General features: G+C 45.2%; 1 long non-coding RNA gene and 1 pseudogene across 3 annotated transcripts; one reads left to right on the forward strand and one right to left on the reverse strand.

Moving 5' to 3' along the window:
* Window positions 1-5,818, reverse strand: part of LOC138349508 (sodium-coupled monocarboxylate transporter 1-like) — a 68,166-nt pseudogene extending 62,348 nt beyond the window's left edge.
* Window positions 5,819-17,160: 11,342 nt separating this feature from the next.
* On the forward strand, window positions 17,161-20,814 carry LOC138353529 (uncharacterized). 3 transcript variants are annotated; one of them, XR_011223192.1, is made up of 5 exons: window positions 17,161-17,361; window positions 18,985-19,945; window positions 20,064-20,206; window positions 20,338-20,439; window positions 20,625-20,814. It is a non-coding gene; the product is annotated as an uncharacterized lncRNA (long non-coding RNA). The 3 variants fall into 3 exon arrangements; XR_011223191.1 differs by having other exon boundaries at window positions 17,162-17,361; window positions 18,985-19,934; XR_011223190.1 differs by having other exon boundaries at window positions 17,163-17,361; window positions 18,985-19,927.
* Window positions 20,815-22,397: the final 1,583 nt, after the last annotated feature.

The raw sequence follows: 22,397 nt of genomic DNA on the forward strand, positions 1-22,397 counted from the left end.
AGAGAGAGAGAGAGAGAGAGAGAGAGAGAGAGAGAGAGAGAGAGAGGGAGAGAGGGAGAGAGAGAGAGATAAAACGAGGTGATCCAGAGCCTTATTCCTCCATCATTCCTATCCCCCAATTCCTACTGAGAAAGAGTCTGAGACCTCTTTACGAAAAAGTTTCTCACTTTGAATAATTTAAACTCGCTGAGATTTTAATCAAATTCCACAGCCTAGTAATAATATAACTTTGCGCTCTGCTTAAGTTCAGTTTTTAAGCTTAAGTTTCAAGCTATCAGTCAATTCCCCTCATGTTTGTCAACTGAATATTTGAGGAAGTTTTTGATATTGTGATAATACTCGTAGGGTCTGGTGTTGTGTTAGATTTAGCTAATCTAAATCTAAAACAATTTAGATGTTTAGATTAGTTGTTGTTGTTCGCCAGAACGACTGTTCATGTAGCAGTGTAGTGAACCCGTAGCAGTATAAGGGTTAAGTAAAGCTTTTTATGTTCCTAATATCGCATTATCCAGAAAAAACATTTGAAGGGCCTTGAAGTATCCTTGAAGTATCCATCCTCAAATGCTGGTCCTCCACCGCTTGGAGGACCAGCATTTGAGGATGCTGGTCCTCCAAGCGGTGGAGAAGATGCCGGTCCTCCCAGCGGTGTGTGATCAACTCTGAGCAGCGGAAAATGCTGGTTCTCCAAGCGGTGGTAATATGCGTGGCCACTGTGCCGATCTAAGCACCAATTGGCTTCATATTCGCGTCACTTTCTCACGTACGTGACAATGGATCTGACTCATGTGGACAGCTCTGGAGGTATGAAGCCTATTTAAGTTCCTCTATGGAAGAAATTTGCTCAACATTAAAAATTAGCAGAATGCAAATATTACTATTTCAAGCTCAAAATGTTTCACATTTCAATTCATTTTACAAAATTGTTCACCACATTTCTCAGCCTGGCAATGTTTACGGGGTAAAGGTCAGCCATTGTTGTATCTGTCAGCTGTATCCTTCACTCACAGAATACAAGAGAACAATACAAGATTTACATAGTAAATACAATATGTTTAACGTCAAGATCTTGCTTTTAACTTGACTATGATCGACTTTGACCCGGGCCAAATGGCTTGACCGACCATTCAAAGATTGACTTTGACTCTGACTAGGCTACATTGTATGATTTAATAATTAGGGAAGGGAACTATCAGGGACAAAGCACCAAGCCATTGCGACTATATAGCACTGGGAAGGGGGTCAGGATTTGGGATTGGACGGATGAAAGGAATGGTGCCCAACCAATTGGACGGTCGGGACAGTCACCCATATTATCTTGACTGCTCTCAACTTTTCTTTGTCGTATTAAAAACAACGAGTGTATTTATCTTATACATCAACTCCCCTATAAAAAGCTCATTAACAAAATTAAATAGTATTATGAACACCAATTTTATCTGAAACTATAAAATCATAATGATTGCGCAAATACAGAATTTGTAAATATAATTATCAGATTAATTAAATCATTATTTCCTGCAAACCAGCCAGCAAATTGTTCAATTATCCCAGCGATAACAAATTGCTTTGGTCTGTAATTAACCCGTTCAACGAAGCATTCTTCATACTAGCTGTAATCGCGCTAATGACTCGCTGATTGCGAATCACCCCGGGGAAGCTAATCACCTGATATCTGGGACTCGTTGGTGACCCCTAGAAGACGAAGGTCAAGGAATACCTCGCCAGAACCTGATTTCCTTAAAAAAAAAATTTTCTTCCACATATGGCGTTTTTTTTCCACACATATGGATCGCCACTTCGACAGATTCTGTTATACTTTTTCCCCTATCACCCGCTTAGTTATGAACGTAGATCTCTGACGATACCTGCTTGATGGGGTTCTGGGAGTTCTCCTACTCCCCAAACTCGGCCCGAGGCCAGGCTTGACTTCTGAGAGCTTGGTCCAACGGGCTGTTGCTTGGGACGGCCCGCAGGCCGAGTGAAAAAATACGTTAACGACTTGATTGGATATAGGGCTTGGTTGTTGAGATCTGGGGGTAGCAGATGCAGTTTTTATGTTTTTTCCTCGAGAATAGAGTTCACTCGAGTCGTTCGCCTTATACAAAACAAATCCTTGTTTCGTCTTTCTCTGGTTTAATTTGCGAATCTCAAGACGTTTCCAATGCTCTGCCTGGCTGTATCAATTTAAGTCGAAGAGGAATCCGATTTAGCCAATTTCAAGCAATCGTTCGAGGATTTCAAGCGATCGTGGAAGTAGAAGTCAAGGTGGCAGTAATATGGTCGACGATCTGGTTTCAGGAGAGAGGCAGCATCTCTGGTGTGCTTAAGTTGCTACGAGTGGAGATAAAGTTTATATGTGCTGTTCTTGTGCTATATGAATATATATGTGCTGTGTTCCTGTCTTCCTGTTCTTCCTATATACGTTTTTCTGGAGCACTGGTCGATTTCTTGCATCAGTGAGGATCGAATAATTCAGGAACTAAGGAGAGGTTTAGTCGTTTCTCGATGCTGTATTTACATGTGAAGCCTTTATCATATTACAAGAAGTCTCTATTTGTATCTCTGAATGTATTCCTTGATACATCTTTTTTATGTATTATAAATGTACGATACATCCTTTAATCAACTTATTTATTATCATTCCTAGATATTAATCCTTTCAGGCCTGTATAAGAATATCAAAATACGAAAATTTACCCTCAATACCGACTACGAAGGTACTAAATATGGGGGAAAGTATTAGACTGTCGGAGCGTGTACAGGGCTCTTCAAAGCATGTCAAGTGACCGGAGTGTCCAGGCTAGTGACCGTAAAAAGAGTTATGGTATGTTATTGATTCATCGATTGATGAAGATTAAGCCACCCAAAAGGTGGCACGGGCATGAATAGCCCGTAAGTGGTGGCCCTTTTGAGCCATTACCAGTGTCAGTAGATGATACTGGAGATCTGTGGAGGTGCGACTGCACCCTGCGTGACGGGAGATGTCTCCCGTGGGTGTGTTATTGGTATGGCGATGTATATATATATCTATATCTAGAGACTCACTGTCATTCCAAGCAGATCACAATGATCCGTATATACCGGAGAACAACGATGCATAGTTCCCTTATCATCTCCCGAAGGAAGACTCATTCTTACCCAACAGCAATTATCTCCTTACATACGAAGATTAGAGCGGTAAGTTTCGCTAGCGGAACACTTGAAGGCGCTCCTGAAGCGACTTTATTTACCGGAGATGGAGAGAGGGGAGTGAATTATCAGAGGGAAAGCGCCAAGCCATTACGACTATATAGCACTTGGAAAGGGGTCAGGATAAAGATTTGGGATGGGACGGGGGGGATAGGAATGGTGACCGATCACTTGTAGACGGTCGGGGATTGAACACCGACCTACATGAAGCGAGACCGTCGCTCTACCGTCCAACCTAAGTGGTTGGGGACAGGAGTTGGAGGAATGAGCGGGCCGGAGAGAAACGAGAGGACCGAATCCGAACGGAACCCCCGCGTGAAGGAGACAGTGAATGTCTTCTGGGTCGAAAGAGGTTTTTCATGTCCCTGACATCTTAGAACTCCCGCCGGAAATCGGAACAATTTCTGGCCGCCAACTGCTCTTGGCGTGTAACACACACACACACGCACACACACACACACACACACACACACACACACACACACACACACACACACACATTATACTGTGTGGCGCGGGTTCGATTCCCGCACGAGGCAGAAACAAATGGGCGAAGTTTCTTTCACCCTAAGTGCCCCTGTTACCTAGCAGTAAATAGGTACCTGGGAGTTAGTCAGCTGTCACGGACTGCTTCCTGGGGTGTGTGTGTGTGTGTGTGTGTGTGTGGTGTGGGGGAAAAAAAAAGTAGTTAGTAAACAGTTTATTGACAGTTGAGAGGCGGGCCGAAAGAGCAAAGCTCAACCCCCGCAAAAACACAACTAGTAAACACACACACACACACATACACACACACACACACACACACACACACACACACACACACACACACACACACACACACACACACACACACAGACACACACACACACACACACACACACATACACACACACATACACACACACACACACACACACACACACACACACACACACACACACACACACACACTCACACACACACACACACACACACACACACACACACACACACACACACACTCACACACACACACACACACACACACACACACACACACACACACGCACCTAAACCATTTCCACTTTCACTTGATTCGTCCCCGCCTTCACGGTCTCAGTTACCCCTTAAATCGCTTATAAGACGCTTTAAGGCTCACTATTTTCGACGAATATACTCACGTATATACCCAACTGTGTTACCTACGCATACACAACTGTATACACGTAGCTGTGTATCGTATACACAGCTCCGATGAACCACTCCTCCCGTACTCAGGCAATTAATATTCACTGAGTACCAGCGTAAAACTTATAAAAATCGACCAAGCGATATCAACGGGTGAGGGAAGAGGTCGATTTGCACCATTTTCTATAACAAGAATGACCATATACTCATTATTTTCTGAGCCCCTAAGTTGTTGTGGAACAGAATACAATAGGCAGAGAGTTCAGTGTGAGTCTGGAGAGGGATGGGAAAGGGGGAGGGGTGAAGGATAGAGGATGAGGATCTAAGGAATAGGTTGAAGGATCGGTATGAGGGATGGGGAGGGAGGGGGGGGGAGGGATGTGCGGGAGGTTTAATAAATGTAACCAAAGCCGTCAAAGATTGAGTAAAGATGTACACGGTCGTAAGTACTTGTGTAACTGCTTCGTGAATCTGTCCCCCAAGGGATTGTTGTTATAGATTCAGCTACTGGGAATTAAAAGTTTAAAGTAGCACGGGCTATGGTGAGCCTATATTTGGACTTACTTGGTACAGGAGCGGGGCTGTCCCCAGGGGATGAAGAAGAAGAAGATAAAGCCACCCAAAAGGTGGCACGGGCATGAATAGCCCGTAAGTGGTGGCCCTTTTGAGCCATTACCAGTATCAATAGAAGATACTGGAGATCTGTGGAGGCGCGACTGCACCCTGCGTGACGGGAGATGTCTCCCGTGCCCAGGGGATTACCCAGCTTAGTACTTATACCTCCACCACCTCTCCTAATGCGGGGTAATTAAGCTAATTGACTCAGGAGAGGATCAGTCAATTAATATGGATTTAACAAGAATTTAATCTGATATTTATTTGAAAGTATTGATGGAATTCCTTAAAACTGTTTATTCAACACAAGAGGAAATATTTAATTTATAAGGACATTAAGGAATTCATAAGGAATATAATTCATAAGTCTCCCAAACACCACAAACATGAAGACTCAGAAATATATATATAAAGAGGCATTGTCTAAACATAAGGAGCAACAATTAATCGCCTTTATTTAGCACAAGACATCTGCAGGAGATGAGTCACAATAACGTGGCTGAAGTATGTTGACCAGACCACACACTAGAAGGTGAAGGGACGACGACGTTTCGGTCCGTCCAATTTCGGACAATCGACTTGAGAATGGTCCAGGACGGACCGAAACGTCGTCGTCCCTTCAACTTCTAGTGTGTGGTCTGGTCAACACAAGACATCTGATTTTCACTTCCTAACTCTTAACATTTTACTTGAAGCGCTGATAATAGGAAATCCTAATATAGATTATACTCAAACACGGGTATTTACCGTTCTATCTGCTGTAGCCAGGTGTGTAGCTGACCCATCAGTTGAGGTCCTCTCCTCAAGCTGGTCCAACACACACTGTTTGTTGTGGTTAAAGATTCAGCTATTCTGAACAAGTTCCAAGTAGCACGGGCTATGGTGACCCCGTAACTTACCTGGCACAGGAGCGGTGCCGTGTACACACTGCCCTTGACCTAGCCAAGCAGAGGCACCAGGCTGGCCTACATCCTTGCCACACTACTTATCAAGAAAAATAAATATGCACTTGGGCCACTTTTAAGTGACTGAATCTCTATTCTCAAATGATGGGTGATTATAGAGGCAATCTCCCCGCGGGTAAGTTGTTAAGGGCAATACTGATAGTAACATGATTAATTTTATATAAATTAAGGAATCTGTAATGGAAAGGAAAAGTAATGGCAACTGCCCGAACGAGAGAGGTGACCAGTTTTGCCAGAACCCATATACAATCAACCCTATGAAAGTATTATTAATTCGAATGATTACAATCAGGATTTATTATACAACAGTTCATCCAATTATATACACATCTATAAACATCTCAAAACTAGTTCTATGTAAGTGCAGAGCGCGGAGAGATAACGCACACACTACAAGTTGAGTTGGTAACACTTGCATATTCACTTATATGTTGATGTGGGTTGAGGTTAACGGTCAGCCTTTCTACTGCCCGCCAGGTGAGTAGTAGTGCCAGGTCGCTCTTAACCCTGGCACTCTGCCCCTGGTGTATACTACAAGTTCATTTATTGCAGGAACACACACATGCTTCCTATGAACAGGTAAACTGTTATAATACCACCACCACTATTACACTATCACCATCACTATCACACTACCACCACTATTACACCACCACCACTATCACACTACCACTACTATTACACCATCACCACTATCACACTACCACCACTATTACACCATCACCACTATCACACCACTACCACACTACCACTACCACATCACCAGCACTACCACACCACCAGCACTATCACACCACCACCACAACCACATCACCACCACGACCACAACCACACCACCACCATTACCATACCACCACCACTACCACACCACAACCACTACCACATCTCCACCACTACCACATCTCCACCACTACCACACCACCACTACCACACCATTCACCACCACACCATCCACCACCACACCACAACCACACCACGACCACACCACGACCACAACCACATCACCACCACTACCACACCATCCACCACCATACCACGACCACAACCACACCACGACCACTACCACACCATCCACCACCATATCACGACCACAACCACACCACGACCACATCACCACCACTACCACATCACGACCACCACTACTACCACCACCACCACCACCACTACCACCACCACTACCACATATCCCCTCACCCCCTTTATTGTCATACATTAGCGTTCTCGGAGTATAAACCAAATGCAACATTGCTCGCTGAGATGCACCAAGAATCCACGTGAATGTTTTCCCCGTACTAACAACGGGGCTTACAAACTCGCGGACGCGGAGGCAAAAATGTTGCAAACCCCACATTGTTGAATTAAGCAGACGGCGGGGAGGGAGTGTGATGAGGGGGGGGGGGGGGAGTTATTGCACTGGCAACAGGAAGGGCACTTTAGGTGTGCCTCAGGAGAGCACCTTACACCGTGACAGAGCACTTTACACCGTGTCAGAGCACTTTAAACCATGTCAGAGCACTTTATACCGTTGTCAGAGCACCTCATAACGTTGTCAGAGCACCTCACGTCATAACAGAGCACCTCACGTCATATCAGAGCACCTCACGTCATATCAGAGCACCTCACGTCATATCAGAGCACCTCACGTCATAACAGAGCACCTCACGTCATATCAGAGCACCTTACATCATATCAGAGCACCTCACATCATATCAGAGCACCTCACATCATATCAGAGCACCTCACATCATATCAGAGCACCTTACATCATATCAGAGCACCTTACATCATATCAGAGCACCTTACATCATATCAGAGCACCTCACATCATATCAGAGCACCTCACATCATATCAGAGCACCTCACACCATATCAGAGCACCTTACATCATATCAGAGCACCTCACATCATATCAGAGCACCTCACATCATATCAGAGCACCTCACATCATATCAGAGCACCTTACATCATATCAGAGCACCTTACATCATATCAGAGCACCTCACATCATATCAGAGCACCTCACATCATATCAGAGCACCTCACACCATATCAGAGCACCTTCGGTTTCATTGGCGCCTGCACATACAGAGAACATGTTGTTGTTCAACATCGACTTGAGAATGGTCCAGGACGGACCGAAACGTCGTCGTCCCTTCAATTTCTAGTGTGTGGTCTGGTCAACATGTTGTTGTTGTTATAGATTCAGCTACTCGGAACAAGTTCCAAGTAGCACGGGCTATGGTGAGCCCGTAATACAGAGAACAGAATCTTCCCATCGCTGAATTGCATGATATATTTAGAAGGCTTTGGAACTTTCTTCTTGCTCAAGCTGCCGTTTTCAGCACTCCTTTTCTAGCCCAACTAATTTTGCTACTTTCGAGTGCAGCTTCGGTCTGTAGAGCTTTCGGTAATGAGGTGTCGTGGCAGTTACCCAGAAACTTGGTGAGAAAAGTGGCCGAGTTACGAGGCGCGCCAGATCGGGATCATGGACTCGTTTCTGAGAATTAACAAGCCGTTCAAAGTTTGCTTTTGCCGTCCCGCTCAGCTTGACCTAATGGCTCGTTGCCATGATGAAGATCAGGGAGTTATGACTACCGCCAAATACACGACGAAACTGCGACGTTGCTATAACGTTCGAACCACACGACAAAACTGCGACGTTGCCACAACGTTCGAACCACACGACGAAACTACGACTTGACTACAACGTTCGAACAAGTTTTAACACCGCCTAACAAGTTGTAACAACAAATATATAGCAATTTGTAACTGGAACGTTCTAATACGTCGTAAAAAAGTCATACCATGATGTACAACAACTTCATTAGCGGAATGCGTAGTTTCCGGTGCAGTGGATGGCGGTAAAGGTCGTATACGACATTTTTGGAACGAGGAGACAGCGCTCGGGAGTAGCAGTCCACAAATCCGGGTTCGATTCCTGGCCAAGGGCAGAACCAAATGGTCAAATTGATTTTGCCTGATGCCTCTTTTTCACCTACCAGCAAATAGGTACCTGGGAGTTAAACAGCTGTTTGGGCCACATTCTGGGATGTGTGTGAGTGTGAGTAGATAAGATAGATAAAATAAAATAGATCGAGAGTCAGTTCATTAGACAACCAACGGTTAGAAAGGCAGGGGTCCAAGAGCTAACACCTAGATCCTTCAGGTACAATTAGTAAATAAACACACACACACACACACACGGTTTTAATGGGCAAACTTACGTCGAGATCAGAATGACCCGAGTCGCTGCTTGGCCTGAAAAAGCGTGAGATTGAGTGCATTTCATTGTCCTTGGTGGCTATAAATGTCTGAAGGAACTCGCACCTCTCCCACGTGTTGCCTGACCTGAGCAAACCATGATGACCCAGCCTAGTTAGACCATAGAAATAGTCTGGGCTACTCTCTATCCTTTCGGGATATATAACCTAACTGAGTCTGAGCTTAGAAATAGCCTAGGCTACTCTATCCTCTTTCTCACCACCAATTCACCAACGAATGCGAAACTAACGAACGTAAGGGACTCTCAAGAGAGCCACGAAGAGTACTGTGCGTTACCTATATCATACACCAGTCCTAGAGTTCGTAGGCTCGTCGTGGTACACCCAATTTCCATTACCACATCAAATACTTTAATAACGTGTAGAAGTTGGCCACGTGGCGGGACCCAGAAGCAAGCGAGAAGAAAGGAGAGGAAACTGAACCTCACAACACGGTAAAAAAAGATGAAAAACATAACAAAAAATTGGTATAAAAAAGGGGGGGGGGAAATATTTACAATAAATACAACCAGATAGAGATGATAGGGATTATAGTTGAGACGTGAGAAAATATAATCATTTAGCGTAATAGTAGAACAACGGAATGAGTTATAAATGAATGAGATGAGGTTTTCTCTTGTGAAAATTCCAAAAGTAATCATGACTGAAGATTTCTGTATGAAGATCAGGAGATATTGTAAAGGCCAAATGACACTTGTAAAGTCAAGCACCAAGATGTGTGAAGACTCAGTTCGACAGTCACACAAGAACTAGGTGAGTACAACGAACTTTATGCATTTAGAACTTGGCCAAGGAAAAAAAAATGATGCCAGTTAAACTTTGCATATTAATGAATGAATTCTGCTGCCGTGGCAGGATATGGTTGTGGTAATAATGACTTCAATTTAATTAGTAAACAGTCGTTTATTTCGTTTATTGCCAGCGGCTTCAAGATATTACCAAACTGGCCATAAAATTATGAATTAAAACCAGAAAATCGCCTGTAGCTTAATAGCTGTATTTGCAAACGAGGTGATTACAGATAATGCTTGCAACAGCAGTCAGGTCTGTACTTAATTAAGCCTGGTGTAAATACGTGTCTCTGATTTATAGGGATCTCAGATGTGTAATTGAAACAGCGTATTGGAGAAACAACACAGTTAGCTTGGTAAATAAGTACCCGGATGGGCGATTTTATGAAGCACCTTTGTGTGCGGGGAATGACATGTGGAAATTCAACCCGTTCTCTCTTCTGATTGGTCGCGTTGTTCTTTGTACATAACCAACATTACTAATGAAACGGCTCGATTGATGATTGATGAAGATTAAGCCACCCAAGAGGTGGCACGGGCATGAATAGCCCGTAAGTGGTGGCCCTTTCGAGCCATTACCAGTATCAAAAGATGATACTGGAGATCTGTGGAGGCGCAACTGCACCCTGCGTGACGGGAGATGTCTCCCTGACCAAGTGTGGCGAACGGCTCGAAAAAAAAAATCCACGTTTTCTATGCATCGGACTCGATTGGTTAGGTGGGTTGCTAGGGTTAGGGGGAGGGGGTACTTTAAGTTACTTGTTATGGTAAAGAGGTTTACGGGCTATTCATGCCCGTGCCACCTCTTGGGTGGCTTAATCTTTATCAATCAATCAATTGGTAAGAGGTTGGATTTTTTCTTACGGAATGCCAAATTCTAGAGACAGGTGTGTGTGTGTGTGTGTGTGTTTATGTTGTAATACTTACTAAATTGTGTTTGTAGAGTTGAGCTTTAGCTCCAGGGTTCCGCGTTTTCATCTGGTTATTGTCGGAATCACTTTTTGTTTATTTGCTTGTTCGCTACAAAGGTGTTTCCCTGTATTCAACATGGTCGCGTATTTCCTTGTATTATTTAAATATTGAACTGTATTCATGTTAATGTATCCCCCAGGGGCACCCAGGCTGTGTCGTCCCCAGGGGCCCGGCCCCCCCCCTCGGCTGTGTCGTCCCCAGGGCCCCGCCCCCCGGCCGTGTCTCCCCCAGGGCCCCGCCCCCTCGGCTGTGTCTCCCCCAGGGCCCCGCCCCCCGGCTGTGTCTCCCCCAGGGCCCCGCCCCCCGGCTGTGTCTCCCCCAGAGCCCCGCCCCCTGGCTGCTCCCAGAGCTCCGGCAATCTTCACATACCTACATAACTCTACATAACTCCTCGCCGAGCTCAAAGACGCTCCTTAATAAGGCAGTTTAATCGTGCTCGACGGAGGCATTTGACGCATGTGTTCATATAGAGATTGACTATATTATTGATGGTATAATCCAGTGGATATGATCTTGATATATTCTCCAGTTTCACCGTCATTATAGTCATCATTATCAATACTATTATGGTGAATATCATCATTATCCCGTCTCCTATTTCGTGAGGTATGGAAGGCGTTATCCTGGACCAGAGTTGGATGACAATGAAGGTTAGGTTAGGTCAGGTCAGGTTATAGATATTGATCCGAATATAGAGCTTTGTTCAGGGTCCCCTTCATCAACCGGGACCTTAAAAGCTTGCTTTAATTCTCATATTGGGACTCTTTTTTTTCAGACGCTGAGATACAGACGATGGCAGAATCTGCGTTTGTATTTGCTTGAAGGCACAGTCAAGAATATATGATATACAGCAAGGGGCAGCAGTCAGGTATATACCGGTATGCCACTGTTATACAGCCAGGTGTATAACATGAGGAACGAGTCTTACATGGGTGGATGAGTCTTTCATGAACCCAATCCCCAATCGTCTGAAAAATACACCTAATCCCCTATTGCAACATTTGCCCTGCTAATCTCAGTGGAACACATTCTCTGCAAAATTTCCAAACAAAAGCTCAAATTATTCATCATTCATGGGAGCTACACAGTCCCTACGAATGATGAATATTATGAATGATAATATCATATATTTTGAATGATAATAGCAATCTATTCCTAGTATCAAACTAGTTATACTACGGAAGTGATAGGACTTGACAGAAAGATTCATATTCTAATATATACCCAGACTAGGCCAAATTAAACACATTCAATTTCCAGGAATGTATTCTTGAGGAATGCAATATGCAAAGTTTACAGGAAATAGCTGAAATGCAGCCACGAGTTAATATACATTTCATCTATATATTAACTCGATGAGAATTTTCACCTTCTCAAAAATGTAATTACTGAAAATCATTTTTTGGGTATTCATCTTGCTGATGCTCCCAACATAAGCACGCACACACACACACACACACACACACACACACACACACACACACACACACACACACACACACACACACACACACACACACACACACAATAGGTGAAGTCATTGCATTAGACAACCAGCGGCTAGGGGGCCAAAGAGCTAGAGCTCGATCCTGCAAGCACAAATAGGTGAGTAGAGATAATTGAGCATTAACACACACACACACACATATATATGCTGAGCACACACATTTACTTCATGCAACACAAACACACAAACTACACACAAACATGCACGCCTCATACATTCCACACACAACACAACACATTAAGACAAACACAAAATTAACTCACCACTCGCGTCAACACAGACGCAATAGAAACCATTCCTCACCACAAACAATTATATCACACACATTAACATATTAACATTTTATACAACAAAGATGCATCAGAACTTGCACTCGGCTTGAGTATTCACGTCCTCAACCCCACAGACCACACTGTGAGTCGAGGAAATAATACACTATACTGTATGCTAGTGTAGTTGGCCTCATTTGGGTACGCTGTCTATCGACTGCATTCGAGCGTCTCCTCTTTAGAGTCAAGAGTATCAAGTCAAACGCCTTTGTCAAATATCCAATTGTACCAAACTTTGACTTACATAGACAGTTTTGGAGCAGCCTGTAGAACAACGTTCTTCTGGGATAAAGAGAGGAGAGAAATTATATATTCTCAGGCTGCTTTGTTTTCTTTACAACAGCGTGAGACGGTTATAAGATCGTAAGAGACATTCTCAGAATTTGGCAGCCTCGGCTATACTAAATCGCTTAAATATTTCCAGGAGCAGACCCCAGCCATAGCAGACCACAGTCATACTCCCAGCAGCAGTAGCAGACCATATAGCCACCAAGATCGGAATATGTGTTGAACCACCTATCAGTATACAAGATAATATTGACAAACGTGAACACCAACTCAACTATTTAAGCAGCTAAAGCTTCCTAAAACATTTCTCACCACCAGCAACGCAAACACACACACACGTGTCCTATAACTCTCCAATATATGTTTCCTAAATCTCACTCCAGGGGAATGCCGCCTGCATTGGGAAATGTCAATGCAGATCTCACAGAGAACGCACTTTCAAGCCCTCTGCGATACGTCGAAGCAATCTGTGTCCGCCCCAACCTAATGACTATTCGGATGTAATCGACTGTCATCCGCTGTATAGCTATTAATATGTATGCCGATTTGGTCGCAAAAGGCTCGTCTGAATGATGCAATGCCCTCGCAATGCCCTCGCAATGCCCTCGTCACTGTGAACGATTCTGGGTATGTAATTTGTTGAGAGTTATGGAGGCAGGAGGATCGGTGAGATCGCCCGTATAGTGAATTGTGAAAGATTTCTTTATCTTAATTGCTGCGTAGTAGGAATTACTTGCAAGTTTGATGGTTATAAGGAGGAAAACTTATAGTTTCTTAGCTCGGGCATTAAATCCTCCTGTATGAACTGTATTAAATCCTCCTGTATTAAATCCTCCTCCTGCGTGTGTAATGAAATGGTTTAATTTTTCTTTAGATCGTTAATGCGATTTTCATTCGTGCTTCGAAGTTATTATATATGTGTGTGTAGCGGAGGTGAGAGATAAGGATAAACTTTTCTTCTCAGCATAAGATTCGTTTACTTTTTAAATATATAAATGAGCTTTACCAAAATAATTTAACACAATTTGTCTCATTTAATTTCGTTTTACACATTGCCATGATATGGCACCAATTTTCATAACAGTTTTTCAATTTATTTTTTAAGAATAACGCAATTTTTTTCAGTCCGGTTCCTAAACCTATGGTTTCCGGTTCCTAAACCTATGGTTCCCGGTTCCTATACCTATGGGTCCCGGTTCCTAAACCTATGGGTCCCGGTTCCTAAACCTATGGTTCCCGGTTCCTAAACCTATGGGTCCCGGTTCCTAAACCTATGGTTCCCGGTTCCTAAACCTATGGGTCCCGGTTCCTAAACCTATGGTTCCTGGTTCCTAAACCTATGGTTCCCGGTTCCTAAACCTATGGTTCCTGGTTCCTAAACCTATGGGTCCCGGTTCCTAAACCTATGGTTCCTGGTTCCTAAACCTATGGTTTCCGGTTCCTAAACCTATGGGTCCCGGTTCCTAAACCTATGGTTCCCGGTTCCAAAACCTATGGTTCCCGGTTCCTAAACCTATGGTTCCCGGTTCCTAAACCTATGGTTCCTGGTTCCTAAACCTATGGTTTCCGGTTCCTAAACTTATGGGTCCCGGTTCCTAAACCTATGGTTCCTGGTTCCTAAACCTATGGTTTCCGGTTCCTAAACCTATGGGTCCCGGTTCCTAAACCTATGGTTCCCGGTTCCAAAACCTATGGTTCCCGGTTCCTAAACCTATGGTTCCCGGTTCCTAAACCTATGGTTCCCGGTTCCTAAACCTATGGTTCTTGGTTCCTAAACCTATGGTTCCCGGTTTCTAAACCTATGGTTCCCGGTTCCTAAACCTATGGTTCCCGGTTCCTAAACCTATGGTTCCCGGTTCCTAAACCTATGGTTCCTGGTTCCTAAACCTATGGTTCCCGGTTCCTAAACCAAGTAAAAAGTATAATCCTGATTATAAGTTCTGTGGCTACATTGAAGCATTAAACGAACCAGTAATAACATTAGTGCCACTCCACTATATCTTATCGAAGGTAAGGGGGCCGAGTTTTGAAGAAATCAATCACACGGGATGAGTTGGAAGTGAGAATTACGCTCGACGACACACAGACCATCATTCCCCCGCGCCCCGGGAAGGGTCCCCCACCACGGGCTCTCCGGAGCGACGGTGAAGACCTCGGTAAACATCACCTCGAAGTGGTTCCTTTGGCGATGTCAACAACGACTGGCGGCAAAAAGAGTTTACGATGTCTCTTCGCGGCACTTCAGACGGCGGAAAAGATTGGTGATTGGAATGTTGCTTGCTCTTTGATTTAGACCTGTCAGCATGAAATAATAAATGGGGGGAATTTCTTTCATATTGGGGATTGGAAGCCTATTCCATAGTGTTTTTTTTTCGAGGTTACCCTACTAAGCTAGCTTTCCTATGGTAGAACCTGCAATAGTTGCCTAACTCTCGGGTACCTATTTACTGTTAGGTGAACGGAGGCATCAGGCGAAAATAAACTTGCCCATCCTAATCCTGGAATCGAACCCGGGACTCTCGGTCGCGAGCCCAGAAGGAAAACCACCGTATTAAAATGCACATGCGCGCCACCAGCGCACATGCGGCGCTCATAGAAAACGCCTTAGTCAAAAATAGAGTGCTGTTGGCTTCATTCTCGGATCACAGTCGAAGATCACAGTTTCAATGGCCGGGGGTGGGACAAAAGTGGTTGGGCACGTTTAATGCGAAAGAGGTTGGGCACGTTGGGTTGGGCATTAAGTCTTCACTTAATGCCTGTGTTCCAACCTGTCCTCGGTGTACCATAGTACTTGTGTAACATAATGCTCATAGTTCCTATGCTGCTAATGTTCACAGTGTCCTTGTGGAAGATTTACAGTTATTAGCTATCATCAGGCACCAACCCGCCAAGAGGATGAGCATATGGTTCACTACCGCCCATAGGATGGGTATGGGGTCCCCTACCGCCAACAGGATGGGTATGGGGTTCACTACCGCCCACAGGATGGGTATGGGGTCCACTACCGCCCACAGGATGGGTATGGGGTCCACTACCGCCCACAGGATGGGTATGGGGTCCACTACCGCCCACAGGATGGGTATGGGGTCCACTACCGCCCACAGGATGGGTATGGGGTCTACAACCGCCCGCAGGATAGGTATGGGGTCTACAATCGCCCATAGGATGAGTATGGGGTCCACTACCATACAAAAGATTGGTATGAGGTCCACTACCGCATACAGGTGGGTGGTAGTGGACCCCATACCCATCCTGTGGGCGGTAATGGACCCCATACCTATCAAGCGGGCGGTAGTGGACCCCATACTCATCCAACAGTTGGTAGTGGACCCCATGCCCATCCTACGGGTGGTACTGGACTCCATACACATCGAGTGACAAGTGGACTCGAGTGGACTCTATATCCATCCTGAGGATACACTGGCAGTGTTGAAGGTAGCAATGTTCAGTGTACAGGTTCCCAAGTAGAAAGACTTGATAGGCAAGACCGACCAGAAGCATCAACATCAGAGCCTCTAGTGTCACGTGACAGACTTGACGTGGTGAGAGGCAATGTCGCGTTATGTTATCTTATTGTAAATGTTCTTTAGTACTCCGAGACGGTCTTAGTTGCCTTCCTTACTGTCTGGCTGTGGTCGTCTGAGGTGGAGGTTACGATAAGACAGTTATAAGCTTTTTATAGTTATAATTAAGTTATAGTATAAGATAGTTATAATTCTAAGTCAATTGACAGCAAATATTTAACATCAACCAGTTTTGTGTCAGGAATGTTGAGTTGTTTGGTTGCTTAGTCTGTTATTGCATATATTGTAGTTATCGAGCGGTCATTAAATTAACAATTCTTGACTGACGGACGATTATATTACTTCACTGCCAATTATATTGTAAATTTTGCTCTGTTGTTCTGTTGCAACATTTACAGTAGAATGTTGTCTATGGTTTGTGAATTAGATTTTGAAATGAACAACTTCAAACATTCAAGCTGGGGGATTATTATTGGTTCATTAGACTCGTTCGTATTTGGGGAAGTGAAGGAGTGGCTGTTGGCCATTGATAATTGTCACTTCAGACTCGCAGATTCGCTCGTTGGCTACCAGGGGGTCAAGACACGCTCGCTTGATTTGCCAGTTGCTACCTAGAGTCGCGAGGGGGCGGGTGCGGTTTGGCGTGTCGGCGCCATGGGGGCGCCCCTCCCCCCTTGTTTTGCGTGCCCAGTCAATAGGCCTCGAGTTTTCTGCTCGGGCGGGTTATCCCGAGGTGGGTTTGGTGCTGTGTGACATGCTGCGGGTCCCTGTGGGGGATGTTTATAGTGTTGAGCTGGTGTCTGCCCGTAGAGTGGTTGTTAAACTAACGACAGAGGAGGTGTATAGGGCGTTTTTACGTCGGTACGAGGGGCGGACCTTGCCCCTGCCCGAAGGTGCGGGCACTGTGACTGTCTCCGATCGCAGTGGTGCCATCACGTATGTAAGCGTGCATGGGGCGTCCCTGGAATTTCCGGAGGGACTCCTGAGGCGTTATTTCGGCCAGTTTGGGGCGGTCGTCAGTGTGCGGTTGCACCTGCTCTCCTCGGGTCCGCTGAAGGGTGTGCGGTCCAATATTCGCACCCTAGGAATGAGGCTGCGGGCGGGCATTCCTTCTCAAGTGAGGCTTCTGGGGTGTTCTGTTAGTGTTTTATGCTCGCCAGCCCCGTACGTGTTACCGTTGTGGCCTCTTGGGTCATCAGGCTGCTGGGTGCTCTGAACCTGCCGTCGCGCCCGTCAACCTCTTTCGTGAGGATTTCCCGCCGCTCCCTGTGGAGGATGATTCGGTGGCTGTGGACGCCGCTTTGGCTGCTGCCGTACCCCGTGTGTCGCCTGAAGCGTCTCCTGCAGATGTCTCCCCTCCTCCAGGGGCTGTATAGCCTGTTGCGGTTGCCTCTTCTCAGGCGCTTGTGTCGCCGTCGGGTGTTCGTCCTGCCTCGGTTGCTGTCCTGGGTTCTTCCGGCTCCTGTATGCACGGCATACAGGAAATTCTCATGGTTTCAAAACGGTATGAAAAACGTTAAAGAAAAGTTTCCTCTTCTAAGGTTGCCGAGTAAGCCGGACGACTCAAACAGAAAACGGAACAGTACGTCACTTTTGTGAGTCGATTTCATTTCAAATTACGTCCAAATTTGGCCATAGTGCGCATACGAGCCAAAAGTTACTTAATTTTTAAGAGGACGGGTTGCTACACAAGGCAGTCAGAAGCTTGACAAACGCGCCTTAAGTAAAATTCAAAATATTCAAAAGCAGTTCAAAATGTTGTAGCTTGGAGATATACAGTATAGCCATGCACGTTCACTATATTTATTCTAGATAGGACAATTTGAACTGTTAAATGTAGAAGGTTAAGCCTTAGTGTAAAAAAGTGAACTAAATGACTCTTAGCAGTCACTCTTATGAAAGTGTAGCAGTCTTGTACAGGTATTTTTGCTTGGCAACTCCACCCCCCCCCCGCCCTCTTGAGTTCGTCCTACAAACGTTTAGATTATCTTGAGATGATTTCGGGGCTTTAGTGTCCCCGGGGCCCGGTCCTCGACCAGGTCTCCACCCCCAGGAAGCAGCCCGTGACAGCTGATAACACCTAAGTACCTATTTTACTGCTAGGTAACGGGGGTATAGGGTGAAAGACACTCTGGCCATTGTTTCTCGCCGTCGCCCGGGATCGAACCCGGGACTACAGGATCACAAGTACAGCGTGCTGTCCACTCGGCCGACCGGCTCCCTGTAGATAGGATATCTACAACCCTATCCTAGAGGCTTAACAAATGGCTTGAATATCTTAGATAGTAGTAACTTAGCAGGTTATTTGTCTTAAGTTTTTCTCGTGTAATTATTTAAAAATGTAATTTCCTTCCAGTGCCACAATACGTCCAGCAGTTCACTCCAAGTTCAAGTTCAAGTTCAAGTATGTTTATTGAGACAAGAAAAAAATACATCTCAAAGGGATAGAGTAGCTTAGGCTATTTCTACCCCCCAAAGGAGTGCTGCCCAACCACTTGTGGACGGTCGGGGATTGAACGCGGACCTGCATGAAGCGAGACCGTCGCTCTACCGTCCAGCCCAAGTGCTTGGAACGCAGTTCACTCCAAGCAGCACCCTTGTGCTTCAAACTTCTCCCTGCATTTGATACCAGAGTTACATTGGCTCCCACAACTCCCAGCTTGTCTCCAGCCTTAGCCACTGCTAACTCGACACCAGAGTTACATTGGCTCCCACAACTCCCAGCTTGTCTCCAGCCTTAGCCACTGCTAACTCGACACCAGAGTTACATTGGCTCCCACAACTCCCAGCTTGTCTCCAGCCTTAGCCACTGCTAACTCGACACCAGAGTTACATTGGCTCCCACAACTCCCAGCTTGTCTCCAGCCTCAGCCACTGCTAACTCGACACCAGAGTTACATTGGCTCCCACAACCCCCAGCTTGTCTCCAGCCTTAGCCACTGCTAACTCGACACCAGAGTTACATTGGCTCCCACAACCCCCAGCTTGTCTCCAGCCTTAGCCACTGCTAACTCGACACCAGAGTTACATTGGCTCCCACAACTCCCAGCTTGTCTCCAGCCTTAGCCACTGCTAACTCGACACCAGAGTTACATTGGCTCCCACAACTCCCAGCTTGTCTCCAGCCTTAGCCACTGCTAACTCGACACCAGAGTTACATTGGCTCCCACAACCCCCAGCTTGTCTCCAGCCTTAGCCACTGCTAACTCGACACCAGAGTTACATTGGCTCCCACAACCCCCAGCTTGTCTCCAGCCTTAGCCACTGCTAACTCGACACTCCATCCTGTGGAATACCTGGTAACATGCAAGTAAAATGTTAGTTTGATTTGCTTACTCTAAATCATTGATAGTGTACTAACCAAAGATGCAGGTTTGAGTCCTCAACATGGCTCTTTATTGTTCTAGTTTAGTAAATTTATAAATTTAATTTCAGATACATGAAACTAGGGCTGGTAAGAACTACAGTTTCTCATGGTGCGTGAATACAAATACCTACAGCTGGGATCAAGCAAACTCTTACTGCTAGTCTTTGCAGAGGCTTCCAGCTAGTTAGACTTCATAGCGTTATCGTCACAAGTGAGTGTACTTATTAGTGTTTAACAGTTATTGATATAAATGTGAATTAAACGCTTAAATATGGTCATCCTGCTGGACTGTGATTTACTCAATAGCAAAGAATTTTTCTAAAACTTCGTAAATTTTGTTAGGTGGGATCCAGTTAATGTGGACAAGCGGCAGAGGGGCACGACGACCTAGAGCTGGTCGTCCGGGTTTACTTGGTCCTACACCAACTGCTCTCCTACTGGAGGGTCCGTATGGCTTGTTTTACTTTCATACAGCTTGTCATAACATACGGGGTGTTTGGTAGTGTTTAAGTGCAGATTACTCGTAAAGGCTTCAGAGAGATCTGTGGAAGTTAATCTTAAATTCACAATATTTAATCTTGTTATAAGGAATATAAGTTGATATTAACTAGCCCTTCCCGTCTCCCCAGACTCGGCCGACCACAGCCAGGCCACGAGGACTGTTCTTCAGTACACTGAACATTAACTACAGCAAAGTGGCACGACAGTACGTGGTGACAGTGTCATCTGCGAGACCAGCCTTTGATAAATTTTTCTTCCCAGAAAATGCAGTTTTCCTGAATGGTGAAATCTTAAAATAAAATTTAAACTGGCACATAATCTTTATTAATGTTCCATGTCTCTACCACTTGTCACAAAGGACCTGAAGTGTCGTTAGGGTAATTAGTTTCTTTTTTCGATTTAAGGAAAAATTAATAAATCGTTAACTCGTCGGTTAATGACACTATTATGGCTTGTGGCTTGTCATAATGACGTTAGAACAATGCAGGGGGGGGGGGGGGGTTGTGAATCGCCCCACAAGTCTTCTCCACCCCCCCCCCCCCGCCCCTCATACAGACCAGTGTATGTGGACTAATTGTATAACCTGGTTGTGGCACTATTTTGAGGGCCTCGCTCTGTGACCACGCTAGGTATCTGCGATGAGTGAATTTTTTGTTTTGCATGAAAAAGCCTAACAAGACGTTAAACTAACAAGTACATCCCTCTGAAGTGCCAATGAAGTTTAAGTTTAGAATAAGACTGTGATGCGCACACGTTGTTGATCATGTTCCCTCTACAAGTTTTAGTTATGTGAACAAAGATTTTTGCATTGGTAATGGATATACATTTTATTTGGTTGAAGATGAATTTCTACTTAAATTCAAAAGGAAAGATGACTCGATCACAAGAGTCAGCCTCGTGAATATCCGGTTACAGAGACCTCGCTGGCTTTAGTTTGTCGCCTCCCACTGAAGGGTGGCGACTCGCATTTAGAGAATCCATGGAGCAAGAGTACTGATGCTTGGCGCCTCATTCAGGTCGGCGTTCAATTCAGGACCGTCCACAAGTGGTTGGGCACCATTCTTCACCCCCCCCCCCCCGTCCCATCCCAAGTGCTATATAGTCGTAATAGCTTGGCGCTTTCCCCTGCATTTCCTGCCTTGGCCTGTCAACTGAACGGGGAAATAGTTTCGTGAAGACTCCCGCTGGTCTCCTTCCTTGTTCCCTTATGGCAGACTCCACTAATCACGGCAACTTTTGTTTTTCAAAGATCTCTTGAGCCAAGTTATCGATCTGATGCTGCTGACATGGTTTAGTGTCGGAGGTATTGGCCATTCTCGCTTAACCCATGGTCACTTGATGGAGCGCCGCCCTGCTCCTTATTGTTCTAATTGCTTTGTCCCTCTTATGGTCGTGCATGTCCTTCTCGAATGTCCTGACTTCCAGGACGAGCGTGTCTTGCTTTCCGACCGCCCCTCGCGGTCACCTGTCCCTCAATAGAATTCTTGGTGACTAGGATACTTTTGATATCGTTCGCCTTATGCGTTTTTGTTCTCGTATTGGCATCCTTGGTGATATTTAGCGCCCTCTGATTATTCCGCACATTTGATGGTGCTACATAGCCTTCCCGGTTTGGCGCCTTTTGATAATTAATGGAACTAAACGACACGCCCCTCGAAGATGGTGAATTTTATCTCTGCATTGTGTAGTCTTAATTGCCAAATAGCATTAAGTTTACTATGCACTGAAATGACTTGTGCCAGTCACTATTCTATGAACAGTAGTATCATCTTTTGTACCTCTGTAAATCTTGAGCGAGCAGTTCACTGGGGGTGTACACGACTTCATACACTGACCTAAAGTGCGCATGCAAACGTTTGCAAGGGGGCTTATGTTACTTTGTGATTATGGAGTTTGTTATG

This window comes from Procambarus clarkii, chromosome 58 (genome assembly GCF_040958095.1).
Source record: "Procambarus clarkii isolate CNS0578487 chromosome 58, FALCON_Pclarkii_2.0, whole genome shotgun sequence".
In the NCBI taxonomy this organism is placed as follows: Eukaryota; Metazoa; Arthropoda; class Malacostraca; order Decapoda; family Cambaridae; genus Procambarus; species Procambarus clarkii.